The 24,184-nt window shown below is 41.9% G+C and overlaps 1 pseudogene; it reads left to right on the top strand.

The window, feature by feature from the left end:
- Positions 1-479: 479 nt before the first annotated feature.
- LOC116078723 lies at positions 480-16,389 on the top strand (annotated as a pseudogene).
- The last annotated feature ends 7,795 nt before the right edge of the window (positions 16,390-24,184 follow it).

Here is a 24,184-nt window from a genome sequence, read left to right as displayed (position 1 = left end):
ATTCACTTTATATCTCAATACCAGTACCCCTTTTCTCCTAGTACCTCCTCACATAGATCCTCCACCAATTTCTCCCTCTCCTCCTTCCAGAAGGGGGAGTCCACCTCTAGCTATCAGCTCCCCCTCCCACTCAAGTTGCTAAAGGACTAGGTGTATCCAGAGGCCATCCTCTTAAGGGAGACTGACTCTCCCTCCCCCTGAATCCATGAACTGTTTATAGCTTCTTAGGGTAAGGGGCTTCATGAACCCCTCTCCACTCCATGCTGAATGTTGGTTGGTTTGATCTTGGGCAGGTCTACTTGGGCAGGCAACCACAACTGTTCTGGTCTTGCTATACATCTGGCTTTTACAATCTTTTTGCTGCCTCTTCGAGTTATTCCCTGAGCTTTGGAGGGTGGATGTGTGAATCCTAGTTTTTAATGTATGTATGTATGTATGTATGTATGTATGTATTTATATGTCTAAATGGGTGTTAGGGGATGGAGACTATAAAACTAGAGAAGAGTCCAAGAGAGGGGGAAAGAGATGGTGAAGAAGAGGCAGAAGATCCACATGATGTGAAAGTGGAGTGGAAGCTGCTGGAGGAGTTACATGGGTGGGGGAGTGTTGAGGAAGATGGGAAGGTAAGAGAATAAACAAAAGTACATTTTCTCTGAAAATACCGTAATGAAACAGAATATCCTATGTGATAAACAAATAGAAATATCTTTGACTTTTGATACCAGGGTAATACTGACCTTAGTTAAAGGACTTAAAATTCCCTTCTCTTCTACATAATGTGATTACTTGTTTCAAGGTGTCTAGAGTTTAATTTGTCTTTATAATTCCTCAGGTAGGAAGTTGGATCACTCATCTGAGGCCATGCATCTTTTCTGATCAGATGTTTCCTGTTAAAATGTCCTTCCTGGGAGTTTTTGCTGTATTCCTTAGGTTTGGGTGTTTGGTATTGTCTTCTTCATGCATTTCAAAATGCTGTCTGATTTCTTTGGCCCATTCGTTGTTGTTCAAGAACATATTGTTTAATATCCACATACTTGTGAAATTTCCCTTATCTCTTGCTACTCATGTGTAGACATGTGATACTATTTCCACCTTAAATTTGGTAAAGATTAGTTGTATGGCCCAAGATGATATTTGCTCTGTACAATTGCCTATGTGCCTTTAATGTATATGTACTCTCCTACCATTACATCTGATGCACCATGCAAGTCTATCAAGGCCTATTTGGTTTCTCAGTTTTGTTCCAATCTCTTGGTTTAACTCTCTTCTTGGACATTTAATAATGGTTGTTCTGAGAAGCCTGATAGAAGAGCTGGGCTTCCTCATGACAGGAAGATCTAAGATACAAAATTCTGGTTTGACATCAAAGGAAAATATGACTTGCTCTACAGTTGGATTATTAGCTGTGAACAATGTGTATTAATGCTGCCACACTCTAGCAAAGGTTATGCACAAATTGACAGAACAGTTGTCTGTTGCCTCCTCTCTTTCACAGAGAGCTTCCAGGGCTTTCGATCTTGTCTTTGAGCTATTTGACATTTCAGCCTCCTGCCTCCTGTATTTGGCTCCCACATCAGTCAGCAGCTTTGGCTTCTAACCTGGACTTGGCAATGTCCTACTCAGCTACATCTCCAGTGAGGTTTCAGGCACACATGTCCTTGATTGTCTCTTCTTGGTGGGTAAATGGTGAGAAGTAAAGAAAATATGTGGGCTGGTTTTTTTTTTTTAAACCTCACACATTTATTAGGAATTATTTCTTCCTCAGGATAATGAAACCTGCTCCATCTTCAGCTTTCAAATCTTAAAAGATGCGGCTCATTTCTCATCTTCCTCCTAGAAATGGTCAATTGGCTGTGGGTCAAAGAACTCCCTAGGGTGTAAAATGGAAAAATGATACTATTTTTTGAAATGCCAGTTATTTGCTCTGCATAAATATGGTCACAGGAGACCTGTGCTCTTTAATTAGGTTGTTCCAAGTGAAATGAAGTTTCTTGGAGAGCTAGCTAAGCAATTCATGATTTCTTTGCTTCCTGGGATCACCTCCCCAAACTCCACTCTGTTCACCTTGTAAATTCTTATAAGATGCACAAGTCCTCCCCTTTGTCTTGGGGGCAGGCTCTGTTTCCTTCTACCCTAAGCAACAGTTCTCACACCCTTTGTTATGGACTCCTTGCATCTCTGTACATAGCAACCAGGGCATGATGTGACTAGTCTCTTCCCATTAAATACGATGCCACCAAGCTGTTACTGTCAGTTACTGCCATTAAAAAATCACAGCTGTTGGTTGGCCCTTCATGGAAAAAGCCAACCTCTTCCCCCTTTTGGTTCTCAAAAATAACAAGCTTTTCATTTTTTTTCTAGTAGAAGATGCACATACCAACCCAGAGAGAGTTAAACTGAAGCAGTTTCCCCGACAGGATTCACCGTAGCAGGCTCAAGATTGTAGACTTGAGGACATAATGTTGCCAGCGTCTTGGGGACATGGCTGGAGGCTTTCCTGTACAATCCTATCTCATTTTTGGTCCCAGCAGTGATTTGGCTCTGAGATAAGAATTACTTCATCCTTCTAAAAAAGTGCAATCTAACAAGTAGGATTCGTACCTGACAATCATTGAAAAAAGAGATGGGTGTGTGTGTGTGTGTGTGTGTGTGTGTGTGTGTGTGTGTGTGTATGTGTGTGTGTGTGCACATTCACACATGTGTGCTTATTCATGAAGTTCTTATGCATACAGTTATTGGGAAAACATAATCTTTTGTGTACATGGGTGTTGTGTATGTAGTGTGAGGACAATGAGAATCACAATACTCTTCACAATTATCTGTCAGCAGCTTCGTTTTCCTTACCCTAATGTAACCTCTTGATAATTTATTTTATTTGGTTTATTTTATCTGTCTTTGTATATAAGTGCTCTGTAAAAAAAGAAAAAAAACTGGCCAGGAGTCTGGCACAGAGGCCTGTTTGCAGATGTGACCCAATCCTTCCTCTTAGTGGAGGTCTTTTTCTTGGAACCCAGTTCCTGTACTCATGGATGAGAAGACCTTGTCCTTTGTTGACTCTGGGAATGCAGAAGCCCAGCTGCCCACCCCTGTTGAGAAGGCTGTGTGCTCTGGGTGAGGATCAACACACAAGGCTGCATGTGACTCTGACCTAGTGAACATGAAAAAGAAGACAGAAAACAAGCATCTTCTGATAAATGTTCTTTTTCCAGACTATCAGCCTAAGGATTTGCATTTCTTTAAAAAAAAAAAAAAATTTCCTCCACATTCAACAATGTGTCGTGACAGCATTTCTCATGACGGTTTTTACAGAGACTTGCCCGGAAGAATCATACTAATGAAATCTCCATCTCCTGCTTCTATCTCTCTATGAAATGAGGTTAGGAGCTGTGCTGCTTAGTTTTAACTGTCAAGTTGACATAGCCTAGAATCTCCTGGAATGAGGTTTTTCTTAGTAATCATGTGTTTATTGTTTGAGAATTTTATGCATGAATGCAATGTGTTTTGGTCAAATCCACTCCCCCCCAAAAGCCCCCATTCCTTCTCCTCTGTTTTCCTTTCATTTCCCCTCCCACTACCCATTAGAACTTCATGCCCTCTGCTTTTAAAGGCACTGAATCCACTTGAGGCTTCCTGTATATGCATGGGTAAAGAATCATCTACTAATGTGTGAGTAGGATTTCTCAGGATTCCAGTGCATCCTGGAAGAGAATTGATTCTCCCTTCCCTAGTGGCCACCAATTATCACGAGCACCTTCTCAACCCATGCTGTGATGTTTGCTGCCGTGATCTTGTGTACATCTTGTATATGCATTTGTAGTCACTGTGAGTTCTAGTGCGCAGCTGTGCAGTCATGTCTAACAAAAACCTGAAAATGTCCACCGCCGCCTCTTACCATCTTTCTACTCCGTTTTCAATGACCTCAGGGACCTTGCAAGAAAGGTGTTCCATTTAGAGCCATGTACCCACAGTGTTATTCTCTGCCCGTTGAACAGATGTGGGTCCTTGTTATTAATTATAAATGGCCCAGGCAGAAATGGCTTACATCAATCTCCTTGGCAAGTTACCGCACATCCCAGAGCTGGAGTCAGGTGTTCTGGTAGGAACGGGAAATGCCTCATTGGGTGTGAAATTTGAAATGTCTTCTCGAGCAAGTTTGAGCCATTAAGCTCTCGAATGAGCTCCGGATGCTTCATTTTCCCACCCTGGACCACACACATCCCAGATGGAAGCCAACTCACAGTCTGGAACAATGGTGTCATCAGGCTCCTCTTGGCTCTGGCCATGCATCTACGGCTCTCTTGATGGTGGTCCAGAACTTCTCAGACTCCTTCGTGTGGTGATGCTGATCCCAGAGCAGGAGGTTGTGGAACCTGGAATCCTGGGTGTGCAGTCAGAAGTAGATTGCACTAAATCTAAAAATGCTTCTTTCTATGCCTTTCCTTAAAAAGTTATAGAATGATAGTTTTAGTTTCTTTGTATTTTAGAAAGGATCTAGTATTTGCTCTCTCTCTCACCATACACACACACACACACACACACACACACACACAAACACACACACACACACACACACACATATTCTCAGGAAGATGTACTTTCTTGATTTGTATAAAACAAACAAACAAAAAGCAGAATACTGTAGTTCATATCTCAATTTTGTCACTAAAAAATTATATGATCTTCAAAAAATAAGAAATATTCAATTCCTAGTTTATTCACCTGTAAAGGGAAGGTCATAACCACCAAGATTTCATGATTATTGTAGGAATAAAATGGAGTATGTTATCTCCCTTTCCTGGAGTTGTGGGAAATACTCAATAACTCCCTTCCCTTCAGCCTGCTTCTCCCCTTTCTAAGTAAATCACTGCCCTCTAAATTCCCATCTCAGGTCTAGGGAGAAAGGGATATCTAGGATGCAGATACACACCCTCCTGCCCACCCCCTGCCTCTGCAGAGTTTGAATGTCAATGCATCCTGAAAGGATAGCTGTCTGACTTCACTCTTAAAAATCTTCAAATGAGCACACAGCCATCATTTGACATTGAACTTGGCTTATGACAATACTGTACAAAGTCTGAGAAATACAAACATATATTTCACATAATATCCCTCCTTACAGTGTTTATAGGGAAAATATAAATAATCACAGTGTTGTGTGATTTGTGGTATGTTGTAAAAAAAAAAAAAAAAACTCCACAGACTGTTCTAGGTCATATTGAATGGGAACATTCTGCCACTTTGGTGGTGGATAGTGCAGAAGGAGAGGGACACCAAAGGAAGGGTCACCTCCTGACATAACAGGCAGCAAATGAAAGAGAGAAGGAAGGGGTCATATTTTTTATTTCAGGGAAAATTTCAGAGATAGACTGATTAAGGAAAGTGGACATTTCTAAATATAAGCAAAGCAAACAAAGAGGTAGACCATGAATGTGCTGTCTAGTTTTGTCCTGAGAAAGTTAAAACAAATCAGAAGAGGCATAGTTACAAATGCTGCTTCAGTTACAAATGCTGCTTCAGTTATCCAGGTAAACTTTGTTGGAAATCTAAGCCGATAGTCACGGTGGGAAAGCCAGTGATGGATTGTAGCCCCTTCAGAGTAGGGATGGACAATTTCCTGGGTCACATACTGGTTTTTTTTTTTTTTTGGTTCTTAATTTTTATCTCCCACTCATATTAACACCATTAGTCTTGCACCCTTTTTAGTATTTAACGAAAGAGGAAACAGACACCATGATTGGAGAATCTGATACTTTAGATGTGACATGATATTTATATTATTTCTAAGGTATTTTTTAAGTATACAGAGAATACATTGAGTCTTGTTGGGTTTCATTTGTGAAACCACTTTTAATCATTTTATTTTTTCAGCTGCTTCTTCATTCATTTTGTGAGGCTATCTTCAGACAAATGCAAGTAAATGTGAGATAGTAACACACGCCATGGATGTCATAAGCTGTAGGACACCTTTATATCCATTTGCTTGTTTGAGTCTCCAGATGATAGTGTGAAGTGAACGTTTATCCTTATTTCATAGGCAAGGGAATTGGGTCACAGCCTGGCTTGAGGACAGGCCACCAGTAGCTGTGAAGCTGGCCTCACCTGGATTGTATCAATCAATGAGCTCTGAGGGGCTGTCAATGTTAGGTCAGAGCAGGAATCTGCCAGATGATATGAGGCTGTATCTTCCGTCAGGCTAAGACTCTTTCTGACCTCCTGCAGACAAATCACTGGGCCTATCACTGGAGGGGTGGGGGCTTATTTCGTTTCCCTGGATGTTTCTTTAAGGATGTTTGGAGGAACCAGCCCCAATACTAATCTCAAACAGGATATCCTTTAGGGAAAACACTCCATACTAAATACAAACAAGAGACTTCAAATTGAAGAACTGCAGACACACAGAGAAGCCCATATTTCTCTGTGTGTGTGTGTGTGTGTGTGTGTGTGTGTACGCATGTGTTGTGTGGTTAGTTCAGAGTAGTTCTTGCTTGCTTTGGTGGACCACCCACTTGTGTGAATCTTCTATTCTCCTGTGTAACTTTTAGTGATCTGATCTGCAAGCTTCCCCCTCTCTCTCCTTCATATGCTTGTGTGTGTCTGTATTCTTTTCCCTGTTTCTTTAGCTGTGATGTCCTGTGGTGCTATATTTCTTTTATTTTTCCCCTTTGCACTCCGCCCCCTGTTTTTGCCAACGATCTATCCTCTCGAGTAAGGAAATCTGTTAGGATAGTAATAAACAAGCTCATCCCCCTGGGCTCAACCGGGACCACCCACACTGAGTCAGGCTCATGAGGACTAGATTCCCTGAACAGCATTTCTGCAGAATTTGCTATCCTTTGAGTCTCACTGTTCTGAGAGACGTAGGAGTCTACTTCTAGTGCCTTACGGATGGCTAATCAGCATCGCTGTTAGAAGAGGGAGTGGTGCTCTCCTCCCTTAAGCCTCTGTGACATTTATGTTTAAAAATTCCTTTCCTGCCTTCCAGGCGCTCTTCTGAATACTCCATTGTTAGAGTCCGACTCACCACCCTTTTGAGAGATCTAACGACAAAATCAGATCTTTTCTTCATGGCACGTCTCAAGGCGGACCCCCCAACCCTTATCTCAGCCACTGATCTTTCCCACTGAAAACCTGGTGCCAGTGTGTCCCAGAACCCTCTCAACTCCGTAAGAGAGCACTTCAGAATAAACACATCGAAAGACCAAGAGGATATTTACAGCCTCCAACCAAGTTCCCAATTTCCTTCGCTGGTCTTGTAGACAATGCTCTCCTGCCTCGGTTCAATTGTACTGTCAGAAATTGATACGGTAGGGAGATTGAGAAAATATTATGCTAAGCCAGTCAATAGGCAAACAAAACCCTGCCAACCCCTTCCCCAGAGGATCTGGGACGAACTGTTTGTTTGTTTTCAGAAGGATATCTCCAATCATCACGACTTCTCAGCTTCTCCTGCCTAAACTTTCTCCTCTAGTTCCCAGGGAGTCATGGGGACCTGGCTTTGGAACCGGGCAGAGAAGTCCAGTGGCACCTAGCAATGTGTAGTCCTCTTGATAGGGGCACAACTCCACTGTGCAGAACCAGCATCTGTGTTAAAGCGATTCTGAATGGAAGCATCTCTTGCATGTGTATAAGAAACATTTATGCCAAGTGCCTCAAGGTCCCCTATTGGCCAATATTTTATCAATAATAGATGCTGGCCAACCTTTGGGTTTTATTTTGATTCTGTGGCACAGAAAGGTAACAAAATGCAAGGTATTTTTCTGCTTCAAAAGCAAATTCTTCTTAAGCACCTATGTACTAAGAATTTACCCAGTGTTTTAGAATAATCATGATTCATCATAAAGAACCAATGAATTCTGCTTTTCACTGCTTCTTCTTCTCCTTCTCCTCCTCCTTCTCCTTCTCCTCCTCCTCCTCCTCCTCCTCTTCCTCCTCCTCCTCCTCCTCCTCCTCCTCCTCCTCCTCCTCCTTCTTCTTCTTCTTCTTCTTCTTCTTCATTTTTTGAGACAGGGTTTCTCTGTGTAGCCCTAGCTGTCCTAGAACTCACTCTGTAGACCAGGCTGGCCTTGAACTCAGAAATCCTCCTGTCTCTGCCTCCCAAGTGCTAGGATTAAAGGCATGCACCACCACTGCCCTGCTACTGCTTCTTTAATACTTACGTTCACTGTCCCTAACCTGATGTGTTAGGGGTTCAGTCCTCAGCCAGCTTGGTTCATTTGTTGAACTTGTAATGCCTTTCTCTTCTCTGCCTTGTAAAAGCCTCTTTTCTTCAGGACGGATTTAAAAGACTCTTCAACAACCACTTAAGTTGTGTCCAAACAGAGTGCCAAGCCTCGTCTCCTCTCTCCATACTGACCTCTTCTTTCCTTAAATCTGAAGGTTTTTTTTAGTAAGTTAGTTTAATATTATTTGGAAAGGCAAGCACATCATGGATGTAAAGGCCAGAGAACAGCTTTGTGGAATTAGGTCTTTTGACTTTTCATGGAGCTGGGGGATCACACCCATGTTGCTAGGCTTGTGTGGTACAAGCCTTTACATCCTGAGACATTTCACAGGCCCCAGTTTGCTCTTTCTACCAACACTTTTACGATTCCCAGTGCTTTCTGGTAAGCACTGGACTCAGGTGTGCTAAGTGAGGCACCAACCAAGCTTTTCACCGAGAGAGGAGCACTTTAAGTTGGAGCCCTGAGCATCTGCCTTACCCAACTCCTATTCTGGCCCTGTTCTCTCTGAGCCTAAAAGACTTGCAAATCATATAGGTCTATGTCATAATGCTATTGCCTTATATGCAAGTCCTTTAAGTAGGTGTCTTTCCATGTTTTTCTGTGGTGCATGTATATGCATGTATTTGTGAGTGTGCACATGTATACTCACAGTGTGTGTGTGTGTGTGTGTGTGTGTGTGTGTGTGTGTGTGTGTACGAGTAAGGTCAACATCAGGACTCTTCCTCTATTGTTCTCTACCTCTATCTGTCTGTCTATCTGTCTATCTATCTAGATCTATCTATCTATCTATCTATCTATCTATCTATCTATCTATCTATCACTGAACCTGGACCTCATTGATTAATCTAGACTCTTTTTTTTTTTTTTAAAGTTTTTTCAAGACAGGGTTTCTCTGTGTAGCCTTGGCTGTCCTGGAACTCACTCTGTAGACTAGGCTGGCCTCGAACTCAGAAATCCACCTGCCTCTGCCTCCCAAGTGCTGGGATTAAAGGCATGCGCCACCACCGCCCGGCTAATCTAGACTCTTTAATCTGACCTTTGAGCTCCAGTGGTCTATCATTCTCTGGCTTCCAGCTTTTATGTGACTAGTGAACATCAGAAGTCAGGCCCCACTGCTTACACAGCAACCATTGTATCTCCTGAACCATTTGCCCAGAACCCTGGGTTTTTAAAATTGAAAACAATAAGCCTGTCAGAAGACAAAACAAAATCCTGTAAAATGGCCTTCTGCCCTGGCATGTATGCTTTTTCTCCCCCATGTTCTTACATGTAACATGTCACAATTTCAGGTTGGGTTTAAATAGTCTACACTTAAAATATCATTGCTATTAAAAGTGTTTTCATAATTGAGACTATACAGTATTACATTTCTATTTGCATTAGGAATTTTTCTCATGGCCATCACAGAAGAATCATAAAAAGAGAGAGGCATTTACTCTGGCTAATGATCAGAGACTATAGTTGCTGCTGCGGATAGCCCTGGGGCTAATTGTATTTGATGTTAATTCTGTTCTCCTGTGAAAGGCTTCGAATAAGGAATAATTCAGCACTCAGGTGATTTCCTGTAAACTTTCTTCCCACTTTAATTTATAAATAAAGGCTAGAGCAGGTGATTGGGTGGAGAAATAGGGGAAGGTGAAGCTGAAGGTTTTGGGAGAAAAGGAGAGAGAGACAGAGACAGAGACAGAGATAGAGACAGAGGAGGAGGAAGGAGGAAAGTGAAGCAGAAGCACCTGGCCTGGAGAAACTGCAAGTTCTAAGGGGTCTCTTATATGGGGAAGATGGTAGTGTAGTGGTAGATCTGCTCAGCATGTATTCATATTAATTGAGTTGTGTTTTTAATTGCCAAGGCTTATTTGGGTTGGAGATTTACCACAACATATAGTCTCTGGTATTGGGAAAGGTGGAGGCAGCCATCATAGCGAAGGTGGCAGGGGCCTACAGCAGCTGATCACACTGACTCCTCAGTCAAAAGGCAGAGAGAGATGAATGTTGGTGCTCCACTGGATTTCTCATCCACTCAATCTATGGCCTGGCCCGTAGGAGAGTCTCCCCATAGTCAGGGTATTCCTGCCTCCATTAGACACCTCAGGAGGTCTTCTCCCAGACAGGCCTAGGTGAATCTACATCTCCTAAAAGTTGAAAAATGAAGAGAACTTGATGTTGCCTTTACTGTGACTTTTCATTTTACTCAATTTTAATTCATCTATATCTAATTGCAAAATGCATCGCTATCAGAACTGCAAAAGTCCTTTCCGTACGGCCATGATGCCCAGGAATGTGCTGATCACCTCCTGGGCACTCAGGTCTTTCTTCTCCATGCTGGACTGCTGGTTCCTGGATGCTGCTCCCAGGCGTGGTGAAATTCTAGGCTCGCTCTTCCTAGAAGAAGCCTCCTTCCTCTCTCAAGTGCCCAGACACTGGGTCCATTTTCTTGAGATCCCTTTTTTCACGGTTACTCTGTTGGTTTTTAGCAGGATAAATGTTTGAGACCCTGCATGGAAAACTGGATGTATGTTCTCTCCACACTTGACCAATGCTTTGAATGGGAATGGAATTCTGGGTTGGAAATACTTTTCCGGTGACTTTGGACATAGCTTGCCTTCTGGCATCCAGCACTACTAACAGCAGTTTGATTTTTTTTTTTTTTTGACATTTCTGTGTGACTTTTCCAACCAGACCTTTACTCCATTTGTGAGTAGCCATGTGTTCTAGTGTGTAGTATTCCTACATTTTAGGATAATGCTCTCTGGATAGGTTTTGTTTGAATGTGATAGACCTCAGTATTTTATTTTTTTTTATTTTTTATTTTTTTGCTTTAAATCTGGAGGTTCAATTCTGGGAGTTTTTCATGCATTTAAGTTTTCTCTTTTTGTCATACCTCCATCTCTCTTTCAAAAAAAAATTTTTTTCACCCAGATGCTGGCTCTTACTCCGGGTATCTGTTGACGTAAACCATCTCCAAAGTAAGAGGTTAAAATGATAGACAAAATGTATTTAGCTCATATATCTGCAATTCAGAAGAGTCCAGTGAAGACAGTGTCACCCGAGAACCTGCTCTGGGTCTGGTGCACTCACGAACAGGATGACAAGCTGGTGCTGGCTACTGACTGATGTCCTGTGGGAATCCCAACAGCGGTGGCTGAGCCTCCTCTGTGTATGTGGTCGCTGAATTTTAGAGCAGGATTACAGGAGACCCTGATAGAAGTTGCAACAGTTCTTCTGACCTGGGCTTGCAAGGCGCAGAGTATCATGTCAATCACATTCTGTTGGTCAAGTAAGATACACAAAAGCTGGACTTTTTCAAAGGCCTTCCACCCAATGAGTGTCTTTGGGAGTAGGTTTTCCAGCTCAGTACAGCCTTTGGATGTCTTTGGTTCCTGCTGACATCTAGCCTTGGAATCAGGTGAGGAGATCTCTAGGCCAAACCTCCAAATCAACTCATAAATGCACAGGCCACAGAAACAGTGAGGTGATGTTTAGAGTTGTTTGAATCTATAGCACGTAAAGGTAATATGTCGTACAGTTAGAGATCATTAATGCAGATTTCAGTGCTTGGGAATAGGGTGCTACTGAACTAAAAACCTGAAATGTGAGGGTGATGGTGGAGCAGGGAGTGATTAGGAGCCAGGTGGTCCTTAATGGATGGATTAGGTGTGTCTTCACAGGAGGTTAGTGAGAGATGAGAGGAATTTATGAGAAAATGTTGAAGTTTGCAGAGCGTAATCTGATAAAAAAGATATCAACATATAATTGAGACCCATTAGACTAAAGAAAAACGATAAGCAAACGTGGCAGAACTTTCTGGATTTTAGAGTAATAGTTTTACAAATGACAATCACTGATAAGGCAAGATATGATGAGTTCTGACAAAGATCAAATCTAGGGCTGTTGGGGAAACATCACCCAGATGAAGCCGAGAAAAGGACTAGAAGTTTCTGTCAGATCTCATGACTGACTGCTCAAGAGCAATTATATCAAACAATGGGTCTTCTGGGATGGTTGCCCACACCAACTTTGTTGGATCCAGGGATAGAGAGGGACTGATAGCATACTCATTTGAGAAAATGGCTTTGGTCTACAGAAGCAAACTCCAATAAAATCTGCAAAACCCTCCCCACCCCCCAATGCCTTTAAAAGATTTATTTTTAAAATCCTATCAACTTGGGTTGAAGGAACAATAAATAAGACAAAAGGAAAAAAAAAATCATTGCAACGTGCAATGTTTTACAAGCAGAACATGAGCTGAGAAAACTTGAGCTCAATTGGAAGCATGAGCTAATGTCCAAGGATAACAAAGGCCAGAACCAGAAGCCCACAGGACAGAGACCTGAGCCATGGGGCACTCACTATTCCCAGGCCTGGAGTCTAATCGGAAGTACTAACATGAACAGTTAGAACTGCAACTGCTACGCAGCAGACATTCCCAGGAGCCTCCTTCTCTTACATTTTTATTTAACCATCTTGTATCATCCCACTGTTGTGTGTTGAGTATCTGGGGATGTATTAGTCAGTTTTCTGCCTCTGTAATAAAATCTTGTGACACAGAGCACTTATGAAAAGGAAAATAGTTTTAGTTTGACTCATGGTTCTGAAGGTTCGAGAGTCCAGGTGAGGCAACCCTACAGATTCGGGCCTCTGGTAAGGACAGAACACTATGTCAGAAACACACACTGAAGAAAGCACTCAGACCTCAAGCCATGAAACAAGATGAAACTGGAGTCTTGCTGAGCACCCTTCCCATGACTTAAATACCCACTTCTAGGCTCTTCCTCTTAAAGGCATACCACAGAATTATATCCTTTCAGATTTAAAATGAATGACTTTTAATAAACTTGTTAAATAATGTGACTGTTATACCTAATATTTAGAGACATTTTTCATTTTTAGTTCATATACATACATACATACATACATACATACATACATACAAATCTCCCTAAGAAGCCCTAAATCTATTTTTGCCTCTCTAGATCTGCCTCCTTCTTAGGACAATGTATACAAATGAATCAATAACACGGTCACACAAGTTTTGTTTCTTTTATTTAACATGATTCTTTTTTTTTTTTTTCCGAGATAGGGTTTCTCTGTATAGCCCTGGCTATCCTGGAACTCACTCTGTAGACTAGGCTGGCCTTGAACTCAGAAATCCCCCTGTCTCTGCCTCCCAAGTGCTGGGATTAAAGGTGTGCGCCACCACTGCCCAGCAAACATAATGATTCTTAGTCTAACCCTGATGTGTGGATCTGTATTTTGTTTCACTCTTTTCTGTCCAGCCTTCAATTTCACAGCTATACCAGACTTTGGTCTTGATGGGCTTGGGTTGTTTCCACTATTTCGTTGCTATGAATAAAGCTTTTGATACCTTGAAAACTCTTTGAAAAGCTGAACAACTACATCTACTGTGGCTCCACCACGTCACATTCACAGCAGCAGTGTGAGTGTTCCAAGCTTTCCGCTCTCTCCACGATGGCTGCTCTTCCCTGCAAGAAGTCTTATCCCTTCAGCTCTAGTTTGAACTTCCACAGGGAATAAAAGGGTTGAGTATCTTTTCCTGTGCTCATTAATCCTTTCCATAACTTCTTTGGTGAAATGTCTCATCATGTCTTTTATCCACTTCACAGCTGGGCTACCTCATTGCTATTATTGTTGCATTTTAAGTTGCGTTTCTTGATGCAAGTCATTTTGCGAGGTATTTTGCAAACATTCCATTGCAGTCTATTTCAAGTCTTTTCATTTTTTTAATGGTGCCTTTTTGAAGTGCAGTTTTGATGAGGTCCAATTTTTCCTTATTTTTTTTTTCTTTCATGTGCTATGTTTTTAGAGTTATTTCTATTATTCGTTTAACCTAAGTCTTAAGTATTTTTCCTCACTGTCATGTGAACATATGTGGTATGCATATGTGTATGAGTCTTGGTGTGTGTGTATATAGTATTTGTGTGTGGGGGGGTGAGGGTTGTGATGGGTGTGAAGAATCTGCCTCAATCACTCTCCACCTTATTCTTTGAGGCAGAGTTTCTCAATTGAACTCAGACCTCCCTGATAATGGCTAGCCAGCCAATCACCTGGCTGCCTTCCAACCCTGTAATGCCTGCCCATCATGTGTTCGGACTCTGAGGATCTGAACTCCAGTCCTCTTGCTTGCATGGCAATCGTTTTAACAACCAAATCACCCTTCCAGTCTTTGAGTATTTTCGGATGAGCATATTATTGTTTTGATTTTTGCATTCAAATTTGTGTTTATTTTGATGAATTTTAATGTGTCTTGTGAGGTCAGAGTTTAAGTTTAATTTTTCAGGCAGGACTATTTGAGCAAAATGTCCTTTTCTCCAATTGCTTTGCTGGTTTTCCAGAGTGATTGGCTTACAAACCTATGGATTTATTTCCAGCATGTGCTATACTGTTCTTGATAATTCCTGATTCCAAGTAAATGTTGAAATTGAAATGTGAAATTTCTCAGTTTTGTTCTGTTTACATTGCTCTGTCTAGTCTACATGCTTTGCATTTACTTATAAACTTTATGCCTTGCTCATCAACCTGACCAATAGTTTGATCTGCTGAGAAACAAGCAGAAGTGCCCAGCCAAACTCTTTGTGAGTCCCTGATCTATAAACACTATCAGGGAAATAATAATGAATGTTTGTCTTTATTTGAAGCCACAAAATGTTGGGTAATTTTCTTCACAGACAATGATGACTAACATAGCCACCGAACTTTATTTAGCATATCCTTGCATGTCTAAAAACCATGCTACTTTTATATCTGAAGATTTATTACTATTGAGGAAAATAGAACAAAATAAAAGCACAGCAGATGGTAGAAGCCAGAGAAAGACGGAGAGGAGAATGGATGAGAAAGAGAGTCAGAGAATGATCAGTGAAGCATGGACAGATCTGACCCAAAACCAGTTTAAGATTGCTTTATATAATTTTTAAGCACTGTGAGTATTTATAAAGCCATGCTGCTCACTGGCCAGAGCAATGGAAAGGGTCTTGACAAAAGAAAGTAACTAAGGAGTCATAGAGTCTAGGTAGCATTGGACAATATAGTTAACAACAGATTGCTATTTTTCTCTAAGGAAGGCCTACTTCCAAGATCTGTCACCAGTGACGAGATAATGAACTATTGGCAACAACTTCTGTCCCCTACACCTGTAAATAGGATACTAGAAGAATAAGGAACTCTGAACCCCAGTCTCCTAACAATTGGATCAGAAGCTGTCTCTGACTCTATTGCCTGCTTTTGCATCCCCTTCCTCTACTTTCACTGCCTGGTTGAGCCTCATTCAGAGAGGATGTTTTTAGGTCTACTGTGACTGGATGTCCCTGGGTGGAGTGGTACCCGAGGGGGGCTTCCCTTCTCTGAGAAGAAGGGGATGGTGTAATGGGAGGAGGGATTTGTAAGGGTGGGACTGGGAAGAGAGGAGAGACGAGGGATAGTGGGGTGGCATGATCAGGATGTCAAGTGAATAAATTTTAAAAAAGGAAAGAAAAGAAAAGAAAAGAAAAGAAAGGAAAGAAAAGAGAAGAAAAGAAAAGAAAAGAAACTCTGAACCATGAGTCATGGAAGCCAAACCCAAGCTCCTTACTTCCACGGCAGGGCAGGATGGAGTTGATTTGCTATTTGCAGCCAGATTAGAGTTTGAAGAAGTTGCTTTTTGGCCAAATGCTCTTGACTGAAATAGGTGGAATGGTGCTGACACAGACTGGATTCCTCCTCAGCTATCTTGTTGCCAAGCACAACTTGTATGGGAAGGTCCTGAAGGAGAGAGTCAGGATTGATGTGTATACTGACTAATGGCATCCAAACCTGACAGTGATCATTACTTTGGCTGCATTTAAAGGACTCCCCAAGGACAAAGAGGACAGCCATGCTTCATTTTGTGAAGAGAGCTAAAAGCCTGTTGAAAAGGGTTTAATGAACCATGGAGAGGGTTTTCTTGTTAGTAACAAGTTCAGAGGAGGAAGACATACAATTGTTAGAGGCCATTTTAATGGTGAAAGAATTCAGGTCTCCTGTGCCTGCCTGAATTCCCTCTGCTGTGGGCATTTAAAAACAAGATCAGCAACATTCTACAATCAAGAAGTTCCTGCAGCCTGGGAGTCAGAGGAAGGTGCCTCCATATTGGCACTATGTCAAGGTGGTTGAGAGCATCCGTCTGTCCTAGTAGCAGCATCAAGGATCCAGTTGTAGTATCAGCACAGGCTACTGGGCATCCCGGAAGCCATGCATAGAGTCTAGGAGTAAAGTGGTTGCAAAGAACAAAACCATACTGCCACCAATAACAAATGCCAATTAAACCTAGTAAGGGAGGGGGACTGCTGATCCCACAAAGCAAAACACCAGGGATAAAATTGGCCATTTGGACATGTCCTGATGAATCCCAAAGATAAAAGAAACTAAACAACAATAACAACACCTTTATACTTTCTCTCAGTAGGCTGAGTTCTGTTCTTCCAGAGCTACCTGGAAATTTAGAACAGGCTTGGACTTGTGGGTAGAATGCTTCTGAAAAGCCCAAAGGCTCGGAAGAATGTCCCCTCCAGCTGGTCTTTGTCGCTGCCTTCCTAGCTTCCCTTCTCTTCTGAGACGTGGTGCTTAAGAGACTGGGAGTGTGATCTATTGATTTTAATGCCCATTTAAGGATCAGTTGGGTCTCTATTCATACTAGTTGCCTGCCTATTCTCAGCCAGAATCACTATAATGGAAAGTACTTAAGTGGTTGCTAACAACATCTGTAAGGGTTCCTGTATAAGTTGCCTGTTCTGTAGACTCACTCTGTGATAGTTCTCCAAAGTCTCATGCTCTCAGCACTTTAACAATATTTTGTGGGTCCAAAGTCCCTGCAGCTGTCACGCCAAATCCATGTTTTCTTTTCCTTTTTTTCCTCCTTTTGAGCTAAATGAAGACTATCTCTTCAGTCTATTTTTAATTTTAAGTCAAAGGGGCCCAGTTCTCCTTTGGTTAGAATAAAGTAACAAATGGAAAATATAACCATCATTATTAGTTGCTTGCATTCCCAGGGAGATGGAGGATAAAACAGCATTCCATGTTTAGATAGAACAGAGTGGAAGCTTCAGACTTGGGTGTCTGCATCAGTCTGAATGTGACCTTACAACAAAATACCTGAGACTGAATCCGTTATAGGCAACAGAGGCTATTGAGCATGCGTGCAGAGGTGGAGAGTTCGAGTTCAAGGTGCCAAGAGACTGGGGAGCTAGTCGTTCTCAAAGATGGTACCTTTTAGCTGTGCAAGATCTGAGCAAGATTTCTCAAGTTTTTTTGTTTACTTGATTTTTATTTTTGTTTTTGTTTTTGTTTTGCTTTGTGTTCCTGAAAAACACTAATCTCATTTGTGAGGAAGGATCTCTTGTGACCTACTAAGAAGCTCAATCAGCTTGGGAGTTTGGGATTTCACCACATCAATGCTGGAGGACCACAAACATAGACTGTAACAAGGCCCACAGCACTAGCTGAAAGTCCCAGCTCGCGCGCTGACCTTGAGTATGTCTATCGGCCAGAATGAGCCATGGTTGGGGATGACCTATGGGATTACCAAAGCAGCTCTACCCATGCTTCAGTGCCTAAGGAGGGAAAGGTTGTCAGCTTGTTTTCAAAGGCAGGTCAATTTTTTGTAATATTTTTGAATCATTGCCCAATTTAGACCTAGAAATTCTCTGATCAGATTTTGTATCACAGGTCATGCAGTTAGGGGAGAAGTCACAGAGGGGTTTTTGTTTGTTTTGTTTTGTTTTGTTTTGTTTTGTTTTTAACAGAGGTTACTATATTTCTTCAAGAAAATCTAGTTCAATAGGATTATGCTCTATTTATAAACAGGTGGTTCTCTGGAATGGATAAAAGGTGGCATGAGCTTGCTAAGCCTCCTGTTTGAGTGAAAGGCAACTTCATGAGTCTAAGGGAAGTCAAGAGGCATCGTCCCCAAAATGCAGCTTGAAGTCACCTTCACTCACACCCCTCTTCTCTATCATTGGTGTACTAGCTTGTTTTCTATTGCTGAAATAAATATTGCAACTAAAAGCAACCTGATGAGGAAAAGGTTTCTTTGGATAGATATAGCAAAGCATAGACCATCGCTGAGAGAAGTCAGCGCAAGAACTCAAGGCAGGAACTGAAGCAGAGGGAATGGAGAAGTGCTACTTGCTAACTTGCTCTTAATGGCTCACTTAGTATTAAATCCTGAGATTTTCTAGAAAAAACAACTTCACCATTTTGGGCCAAATTTGGGAATATTAAATACTGGCCAAGGGATGGATTTTGGTCAAGACCACTCCCTGGAATTTCCCAGTTGAGAATACCCTCGAGCAGCGGCGGCATGTTACAAGAGTTTATAAGGACAAATCTATAGGCCACCATACTTGAGGCTTTGTTTTTTTCTGAGAACAACAATTCCCAGCATTCCAAGAAGTTACCTGGTTCCTGGAGCAGGTGGGGCTTATAGGTTAATTTGGGGCATTACGCTCAGCCTGTATTCTTTTATAACCCAACATCACCCTCCCAGGGGTAGCACAATCCATAGTAGGCTGAGACCTCCCACACCAATCACTGATCAAGAAAATGACCCACAGGCCAATCTGATGAAGGCAGATCTCAGCTCAGGCTCTCTCTTTAGATGACTCTGTGGTAACCATTTCTGACTGTTGATTCATTTATTTTTTAAGGGTTAAACCCTTAGGGAAAAAGATTTTTCAATAGAAGATATTTCAACCACACCAGGTTAGGTGGACTTAAAGGTAAACTAGACTTTCTTCACAGGATACATATTTTCATTAACTTACTTCATTCCTCCTATTGAAGAAAAGATACAGTCATGTTAATATGTCTGTAGGTGGGGGGAAGGAGAGCTAGCTCAGTGGTTAAGAGCACTGGCTGCTCTTCCAGAGATCCTGAGTTCAATTCCCAGCAACCACATGGTGGCTCAGAACCATCTGCAAAGATCCGAAATCCTCTTCTGGTGGGTCTCAAGATAGTGACAGTGTACTCATAGACATTAAATAAATCAATCAATCATTATTTTAAAAAATGGCTATAAGTGGACACGATCAAACTCCTGTGGAGATTCTCTCATGGGCACATGTGGATGAGGAGGATGATGATCCTTGCTGGAATTCTAGGAGGTAAGTCTGGAGTAAGAAAAGGGGGACAGGTCTTGGCAGGACTCTTGTGTCTCCCAGTCACTTTCTCCACAAACCCAAACTCTTTGTTGCTCGGATGGCTGTTTAAATCAGTGTCTAGGTTTCACATTTGATGCTCACTTGCGTCTTTTCCCGGGCTACGTACCCAGAACCACCCTGTAGAGTCCTCATTCTTGAGCCACAGGCAAGAAGTGTTGTCCTCCCTTGTTCCCCCATGTTTGGGAAAGTCTTCAGAAGTTACTAGTGTTTACTTAAAAGTTTTCTTCACATATCCCTTTAGAGAACAAAAGCCCTCAACACATGGCTTTCCCTAAGCAAGGGCAGGTTCCCACTTCCCGTTAAATTATGCTTTGAAATCACACACTGTCTATCACTGTGTGTACCTCCTAGGCTTCAGGTTCAGCCTGGAGTCTGATACGTGAGACTTTAGAGGGTGACCTTGCAAATCAAAGACCTGAGATTAGAAACTAGACTCCTGAGGAGGTAGCTGAGCGGCGCGAAACTTAGCCAATAAATCGGACCCAGCAAATTCCCCTTGAAGTCATTCGCACCAGCTACCTTTCCTTTGCAGCCCTGCTATTGTCTGTAGACAGAATGGCTAAAGGTTATGTCTGATCCCTTGAGGGGCTCTATCAGGATTTATATCAGCAATTAAAGGCATGCTGTATAAGGAAGCTGAATGTATCCAACAGTACAATTTCAGGCAGGAAACAACAAGTTACTCCCATTCACTCCCAACCCACTCCAGGACTTGTCTGAACACTTTATCTTGGTCCAGCTGCCAGAAAGCATTTCATTCTCTTTCCTTGCATGCAGGGAACCGCCTTTCCTTGGCTATCTGAACTCGGAAACATTTAACATTCTCCCAGGAAAGAACTCCATTCAAAGCTATTGTTTTCAAGTGCTAGAGTGATTGACTTGAAAGTAGCTTGCGTAAATCAGTACTGTTGATTACTAAACACAATGGTAATTACTAGGGAGGTTAAGGAAAGCACAATAGAGTCATATGGGTGATATGGGGCAATTGAAAGTAGAGCCTACGGTGGGATTTTAATCACATGCATTGCAGTTAAGGAAATCAGGCTGGCTGGCAGGTGTGTGGCCTGGGTGCGTATTCTCTTGTTCCTAATTCTCCATGGTAAAATTGTTGATCCCAGTTTCTCCACATCTGTACCTAGCGCCCTTCCAATTTCTTCAGCCAGTATGCCAAATAAACATTATAAATCAGATTTTTCCCAAGTTGGAGGTGTGTAGTGGACAGTGCTTCTCTATCCTAATGGCAGAGATTTATTTGGCCTTGAACTTGCTAAGTGTGCTAGCCTGGACAGCCAGGGAGCCCTAGGGATCTGAAGTGTAAATCTTTTTCAGTAATAATGGTGTTTTCCTCATCTGTCTTTCTAAGGTTCAGGCTCAGCTACGGGCATAAAATGAACAGTCGGTAAATAGTTATTGGCCAAACACCTCATAATACTCAGTACCATGATTAAGCAGTCTGTACTAAGTCAAGAAACATTTCCAAACTGTTGAGTCTGTATGTGAAATGGGCTAGTGGTATGTGGATGTACTGATGAGGGCCTAAAGCTGGTTCAGGAATGGAGAGCTCTAAGTCAATAGACTCCAATTGTGGGCAGACTCATTTAACGACCCTAGATATTAAATGTGACAGCATTTTTTAGTACTCTGTGTGGCATGAAGTGGATTGGAGAAAGCCTGGGAACTCATCCGGTGCTGGGATAAACCACTCTGACCAAAACCAACTTGTGGGAGAAAAGAGTTGATTTCAGCGTATGTTTCCAAGGTCACAATCCATCCTTCAGGGAAGTCAGGGCAGGAACTCATGGCAGGAACCTGGAGGCAGGAATCATGGAGTACTCTGCTTACTAGTTCCGATTCTGGCCTCAAGGAGCTTAGGTGGGTCCACTGCTCTAGCTCTGCCATCCTCAACACACTCAGTTGATTTGGCAGAAGACCCCTTTAAAAACTCTAGTCTGGTGGAAATAGGGAATTGAATACAAGGTCGACTTGGTTGGGTCTACTGTTACTATTATGTGACTTTGAAGACAAAGGCCAAGTAACAAGGTCTTGAGGGTGGCTTCTACAACCAAAGAACAGACTTTAAGAGCCGAGAGAAGCCAGAGCTCAGGAAGCTAGCTATGCTATAGCATACTATGCGATGCTATGGTATGATATGCTATGCTAGCCTATGCTGTGCTGTGCTATGCTATGCTATGCTATGCTATGCTATGCTATGCCTGTGTGTGTATGTGTCCCTGAGTTTAATAAAGGTTACTTGAATGGGCTTGAGTGGGTGTAAGAGGTATATTTCCTGGGGCATGGCCACTTACCAGTGTTTATCCCACTAAAGACAAATTACTCACCAGCCCTGCAACCATTAACTGGCAAAAGCTATCTAGGACGGAGAAGGGCCTCATCTCTTTATTTTCTCTTTCAGGACTTGTTGGGAACTCACCAAGTGAGTTAAGCTGAGTAGCCAGAGAATTGCAAGCATCTGCCTGTCTCTGTCTCCCTAAAGATGCAATGACAAATGTGTATTATAATCTGGGAGAGGGAAGTGAACAGGAGGTCCTACCCTTAACCAAGAAACTCTCTATAATTGATGTCCATTGGCTGGCAAAGGGCAAAGTCAGTTTCTCCAATACAATGTCACTGGGAATACCAACCACACACCAGCGCAGGCCCAGTAGGGAGTAGTTGGCCAACACAACACAAACGCAATGGTATTTGTGTGGACTCTTTGATTTGTGTGTGTGTCTTACTGGTCTCTTATCTGTTTTGATTTTTGTTTTTGTGGGATTTTATCTCTCTTAATTTTTTTTGTTTTCCCTTTCCTAAAAGAGATAAAGAAAGAGAAGAAGGCAACATGAAGATGGAGCAGAGACACAGGATGAAAATATATTCCATAGAAAATTTAATATAAAAATGTGTGCCCCCAGACCTGAATTTTTCCATACCCCTACTTACCACAAGTTCTGAGGACCAAACTCTGATCCTTCTGTTTGCAAGGTAAGCTCTTTCTTGATGATGCTATCCTCCTGGCCCCTGTGCCTGGACTTCTGATTTACAGAAACCATGCAGTTGGTAATAGTTATTGCTTTAAGTCAGCAGTCTTGTGGTGGTTGGCCCTGCAACAGTAGAGAGCAGAGAAAGTGTTTGTAATCTGACCCACTTGGCTTCTTCTATTTTCTCATCCTTATCCAGGATTTTAAAAGACCTTTCAGAATTATAATGTGTATCAAATTCTGCCAGAGATGATATGTATGTGCTTTCCTAGTTTCTAAGAATGACCTAGCAAGATGACTCTCGCCAAAAGCATTTGTGTTCAAGTCCGAGGCCCTGAGTCCGTTCCTTAGAACCCAGATGCTAGAAGGAGAGAACAGACTTCCACAAGTTTTTCTCTCATCTCCACATGTGATGCCATTGTATGAGCCCTCATAAAATAAGTAAGTGAATGTATTAATCGATAAATGTAATAGCTCTGCAACTCACGGAGGATGAAATTCGGCTCTTAACACTGTTCTCATATAGCGCACTGTGGAGCTCAGTGCGCATGTGCTGAATGGCGTCAGCTAAACAGCCAGCTCTTCACAAAGCAGTGATCCTCTCTATAAGATAGAGGGAAGAAATGAACCAAAAAACAAAGAGCAACTCTGCCTACTGTTAGAAGAAATAAATGCCTACTACTTCCTAACTCTCTGGCTAACATGCTCTCGCTACATCTGAGTTTCCTAAACAGTATGAGCTAGGATGTAAAATGTCTTACCCCTTGAGCAGAAGTTTGTTGAAAAGGATCTTGGGTACTCAGAGTACTCCCAGCCACAGGAGGACAATGCTTAGATATCTAGGGATTATTGCAGTGGTCAAAGATTATGCCCATATCTCAGTGATTCAACTGTACTCTGAGCTTGATGGAAAAAATAGGCCTTGATTTAACAGACATAGAAGTATCCACTATATAAAAGGCACTGGACTAGCGAATAGTGGTATATAAAGTTGGAGTTTTTGTTTGCTTGTTTGTTTGTTTTTGGTTTTTCGAGACAGGGTTTCTCTGTGTAGCCCTAGCTGTCCTGGTACTCACTCTGTAGACCAGGCTGGCCTCAAACGAGTTGGGTTTTAATGACTCAATCAAGTTCTGAGAAGCTTTTCTTGATTCCAAGGGAGATCATAAAAATTTCTATTCTGATTTATCTACTTATCATGCTATGAAACACATGAAGTATAATTATTATGTCACCGTATAGGAGGTGGTTATTGTTTAAGGTCTCTCTCTCTTTCTCTCTCTCTCTCTCTTTCTCTTTCTCTCTCTCTCTCTCTCTCTCTCTCTCTCTCTCTTTCTCTGTGTGTGTGTGTGTGTGTGTATGTGTGTATGTCTTTGTTATGGTATTGTGTGTTTGGGTGTGTGTGGTGTGTATGTGTGTGTTTTGATTTTGGTTTATCAAACCAAGTTATTAATTCACCTAGAACAAAGAGTGTTCTTCCTATATTTTATACCTAGCCTAGCTATGCTTGCATAGAGGACATGCCCATGAGAAGCTAATTAAGTAATGTGTAAATTTGTGGGTTTCTTGGCATACCATATTTGCTTATTTTTGTGAACTTCTATTAGCACTACGTTTTTAGTAATCTCTCATAGCTGGGACCCCAATAGGTATCCGACACATATTTATTGGGTGCTATACTCTTCATAATTATAGGACATTTATTTTGTCCCAAATATGGTAGAACTTGAGCCTACAACCCATAGGGTCTCATTCCCCAAACTCGTCCTAAAACTCCCATTTTGACAAATAA

This window comes from Mastomys coucha, unplaced genomic scaffold (genome assembly GCF_008632895.1).
Source record: "Mastomys coucha isolate ucsf_1 unplaced genomic scaffold, UCSF_Mcou_1 pScaffold5, whole genome shotgun sequence".
Classification (NCBI taxonomy): Eukaryota; Metazoa; Chordata; class Mammalia; order Rodentia; family Muridae; genus Mastomys; species Mastomys coucha.
This window is presented reverse-complemented; position numbering and strand designations above follow the sequence as displayed.